Source organism: Poecilia latipinna, unplaced genomic scaffold, assembly GCF_001443285.1.
Source record: "Poecilia latipinna isolate Pla-1442-1.1 unplaced genomic scaffold, P_latipinna-1.0 Scaffold591, whole genome shotgun sequence".
NCBI classification, from domain to species: domain Eukaryota; kingdom Metazoa; phylum Chordata; class Actinopteri; order Cyprinodontiformes; family Poeciliidae; genus Poecilia; species Poecilia latipinna.
The window spans coordinates 266,532-271,490 of record NW_015113207.1 but is presented as its reverse complement, the minus strand read 5'-3'; the positions used below and the strand labels follow the sequence as shown (position 1 = coordinate 271,490).

The window sequence follows — 4,959 nt, the reverse complement described above, 5'->3', positions numbered from 1 at the left end:
CACTGCAGATAAAAACTCCAAGACGAGACAGGATCATTAAACCTAAAGCGGGACACAGCGGAGATCCAATGGGAGCATGACGAACAAAGAGAAGTTTGACTTTATTAGGTTTAAATGAGTCAGAGGGGGAGGATGAAATGAGCAAAACATAAAAAAATAAAAAAAATAAATAAATTCACCGAGATGGGAAACGTTGTAATTGTAGCGAAGGCTGTGTGTGCTATTTGTTGCTTGTTGCTCACCAGATTTTTTTTTTTTTTTTCTTACAAGGCCAAGATAATACATGGATATTTTTATATGAATCCCAGCAAAAAAAAAAACAAAAAAACAACAGCAATCGGATGGTCTCATGCGTCAGTGATTATTTCTGGAGAGAGAGGAGGCTATAGCGGAGACGTGGAGGGGAAACATCAAAGGTGCATCTAAATTCAAGAGGACCCCAAACATAATATGAAAAGAAAAACATACCAGACGAAAGCTGCAGAGGTAATTAGTCAGACTTTTGAAGACAAAATAAAATAAAAAATAAAAAAAACTACAGTGCTGAACATGAGCATCCCCATCGTCTCCCCCCGCCCCCCAGAAAAAAGAACAGTAAACCGATGCTTGGCCGCAAGCGCTGTCAGGAGACAATCTTCTCCTCCGCTGATTTATTGATCGGGACATGTTCGTTGCATCAGCTGGAGGTGGTAAAACTGTTGCTTCTATTAAGCCGCTTTCACTCTGTTTCTTATCTTGTCATGGATTAAGGCACCACCGAACTGCAGGCGTGGGAGATTCAAGGATCCACCGCCTCCTTCTATAAACTGAGCTGTAACAGTTAGAACTGCGAGTTTATGGTTTCCTGAGGTGCTACTCTGTATAAAAAGAGGTTCATTCATACCGAGAGGAGTGGAAAATCAGTTTTGTTTTTTGTTTTGTTCTTAATGAGAAAATTAGTCTGCTCAAGTTGTATTTGTTCCCCTAAATTTAATTCAAATTAAGACAATGTATAATATTCCTTCAGGAATTCAACAAGGTTATTTCAGCAGAGGTCACAGGGAAACTTCAGTAGAGTCAACTCGCATTCGCTCAAACAGATGCCGAGCCACCATTGTTTAGTCATGCTAACCCAACAGGACCGCTGATGCTCTCGGTGAGTAAATCCTTTAAGATGACATGTCAGTCATCACGTTGCTGTCCAGAGTTGTGTCCTGTGCTGCCGTCAAGGCCACATCTTACGTATCTTTCTGCATTCCTGTTTTACAGATAAGACAGCGATGTGCAGCAAACATCTATTCAATGAGCTGACAGTGTGAAAAAGCAGTTTAACTGCACCACTCTGCATTTAAAAGAGGATTACTGCCCCCCCCCACACACACACACACATTTATGTAGTGAGAGGAGACTTTATTAGGTCACGATAATAAGGTTTGTGAGATGCTATGTTGTTTCTGTCAACATAGCAGCTAAATCATCGGTTTTACCCAACATTATTTTGTTAATTTTGCTCCTCTGCTCTGGAACAAACCTGAAGACCTGAGATCTGCAGAAACAGGACTGAAAATAGTTCCCTGTGCTTCTTCCATAAAGGTTAAAGATCACTTTCAAATTAATTACGTCACATTTGAATTATGCCATCGTCCGATAAATGCCTTTCTCGTTTTGAATGCGATTGTTTTCGCCTTGCTCTAGCTCCTGTACTCCATCGTCTTCTCCATTTACCTGTAAAACACTTTGAACTGTCTTGTGTGTTGCTATACTAATAAACTTGCCTGTCCTCTACCTTCCCTGACCCTGTATGTGATTTCAGCACAGACCGTCACCGTTAACTCTGTGCTGGAACAGCTGTCGTCATTTCTTTTCTGCAATGTTTTGGCTTGTGCATTTTTCTTCTTCTCCTTTTTTTGTTTTTTTGTTGCAGAGTTAAGCTTACAACCGCCGAGTTCAATGCACACAGTGCACGATTCAGAACAATTGAAAAGACAAAAGGCAATTATTCTTTCATTTCATACCGACTTGCTTATCACATTTTCCCCACAATGACGGAAGGAAATGGGGACATACAGACACCTGGTAATTCATTAGCGGAGCTGGATGAGCATTTTATGCAGCGCAGACAGAGGAACAAATGGGGCTGTACAGTGGTTCATCTAGCCATTACTGCCATTCTTATTCCACATTCAGTCCTGCCTGTAATTACCCTCTCTGCTTCTGATAGGCTCCATTCTCTCTCTCTCTCTCTGAATTCTTTCCATCGCAAACTGGAAGATAAACACAGAATGAAGCAAAAATGTGGAGCTCATGTATTAGAGAAGAAAGGCTTTGAAGCCAGCCATGTAATATTGATGAGGCAAACTCAAGAGAGATTAAATCCAGAAATTTCACTCCCTTTCTTTATTTTGCGTCATTAAGGTCAAATGCTTTGGAAGCGTGACAGTTTGCCGCTGTTTTCCAGTTGCTTGATCAGCAGACACGTTGCAGAGGAGAGGAAAGCAGGAATACCTAATAAATGACATCACATTTATCTTCTTTCCTTTGTCGATGTTTCGCGAGATTTACGTGGAAGGAGTCGCCGTAGGGATATGGGTTTTCGTCGAGGTGAACGGACACTTTTAGTGTCCGCTGACTGCGTTTGGTTTTAACCTGAGCACGACATGCTCTCTGACAAATAGAAAAGTTGCTTAAGATGTCCAGGTGAAGTAAACTTTCTGACGTTTACAGCGCTGTGAAAAGGTATCTGCTCCCGTAGGCATTTCTTCTTTCTCACTGAGATGTTTCAGATCGCCAAACATGCTTTAATGTCAAATATAACCAGAGCAAGACAAGCAATTCACATCATCAGGGTCACAAAGCCGTGTCTAAGGCGATGCCAGTGAACCGCAATGAGAGGTATTATTCACAAATACAGAAAACGTGGTGTTGAACATCCTCTAAAATTACTGAAAGAGGACACTGGAGTCTCATCCGGGGTGTCACAAAAGAATCGGCTTTCTGAAAGGTGCGCTCGGCTGCATCTCATGTAAAAAGTAACAAGGCATTTTGGAAAAAGAACATCGTATTTACTGTCAAAAGCAGTGGTGGTATCACGATCTGGGACTGTTTTGCTGCATCAGATTTTGGATAACTTGCTGTAATTTGATGGAACCATGAAAGTCGGCTTGTGATCTGCCACACACGAGTTACACAGCAGGACAGCGATCCAAAAGCACACTTGGCACAATCAATGCTAAATATCTCTAAATGCATTGACAGTCACACTGTTGCTGGTTTAATTACTTTTTTATATTGGACATTGCTGGTTTGGATACATTTTTTTTGTGTGTTAATATTTGAAAACTGACTTTTGAGTTCACTCTGCTTTTTACGTCTTTTGTTACAGCTTGTTTGATGATCTGAAACATCTAATTGTGACAACAAAAAGTAAAATCAGAAAAAACTGGGTCCAAATATTTTACATTACTATAAACCTGAGCTTCTCTTCACCAGCCGCAGAATAGTTCCTAAAGGTTTTTAGTCGGGTTTCTTCACAGCAGTACCACAGAGAGGCTCTTCTCTTCACGCATTGTACTTCTTGAGCAGGTCGTTCTGCCAGTGCCTCTTGCGGTCCGGAAACACCGTGGGCAAGCGGATCTTTTTGAAGTCCTCAATGCATTTTTTTAGATCCTCTTCCAGCAGCTTCCTCTCATCCTCATCGTCGTCGACCCGATGCGGAGGGCCGCCGTTCTCCCTCGCGATGGAGCGCGGAAGCGTCTTTATGTTGAGCGTGGTGGGACGCTGGGGGCTGTCGCCGAGGGGCGGCTTTGGAGGGACCGGAGGGCTGGAGGTGGAAGCCGACTTGGTGGAAAGCGGAGGGGGAGGAGGGATGGGGGGCGATGGAAGAGGAAGGTCGGGAATGTCTGCAGCGGGAGGAAGAGGCGGAGGAGGAGGAGTGAGGGGAGGAGGGAGAGGCTTGTGAAGGTCTAGCGAGGAGCTGCAGCCGGTTTCTGGGAGGCTTTTGGTTCTGCCGGTGCTGCCGAGTTCCACAATGGTTGATTCGTGAAGGAGGGCGGCAGGTTTGGGCGTGACTGCTTCGTCGGGAGCCGGTGGATCCGAGGCGACTGCCTCAGGAATGGCAGAGGAACCGCCTGCAGAGGGAAACAAAGTAAAACTTTAAAAACAACGTTGCTGAAAGTATTTCAGCTCCCACTTTACACAGCGTAAGTTGTAATATGTGTTGAAATGCCGTACGCCTGTCTGTGTTCATAAAATATCCTAGCTGAGGCTCATCTAGGACAAGGTAGAAACAGCAGTTCTGGCGCTGTTAAAAATTGATATAATTAGCCTAATGGTGGAGCTTTCTGAGAGCCAGCTCTGGTTCGCTCGTTGTAAACCTGGCAAGCCTATAAATGGAGTGAACATAACTTGCCAAAATTAAATTGAAAGCTAATTTTGGAATTTTAAAACAACAACCTGATTAGTTTCACAGCAAACAAAATAACCTGGATAACAGGACGCTGCCCGTCATTCACAGTCTACTCGGTCCCCGTTAGCTTTACCATATAAATAAAACGGCTAGATACAACTTGATAATGCTCCAGGTGTTTAATTTGAACAAAACAGGAAGTAGTTCTCAAGCTAACGGTTCTCCAAACAATCAAATTTTTTAAGTGTATGTTGCTCATGTGAAAGCTACTTTACATTTAAAAGTCCTTCAGAAGGTCACTGATATGGAAACCCATCGTCTTGGTTCACTGTAAGTAAGGAGGATTTCTGATACAAAAAAAAACAAAATTGGAAATAACTTAAAGGTTCAGCTGGAAACAACTTTGTTCAGTTACTTCTGGCCAGAAAGATATATCTTGTTTTAGTTTTATAGTGTATGTTCCTAAGGCTAATGATATGGGCTCTTTGCACCTAAAGCCTTGACGTCACACCTCCAGGAGCTAATGCGGCTCACTTTTTTCCGCTTTGAGTTACCATGACTGGTAGAAAAGACCA

General features: G+C 42.9%; 1 long non-coding RNA gene across 1 annotated transcript; it reads right to left on the bottom strand.

Moving 5' to 3' along the window:
* Positions 1–260: 260 nt before the first annotated feature.
* LOC106953603 (uncharacterized) lies at positions 261–4,852 on the bottom strand. Its single transcript, XR_001426227.1, has 2 exons — positions 4,432–4,852; positions 261–4,106 (listed from the first exon to the last, which is right to left on the bottom strand). It is a non-coding gene; the product is annotated as an uncharacterized LOC106953603 (long non-coding RNA).
* Positions 4,853–4,959: the final 107 nt, after the last annotated feature.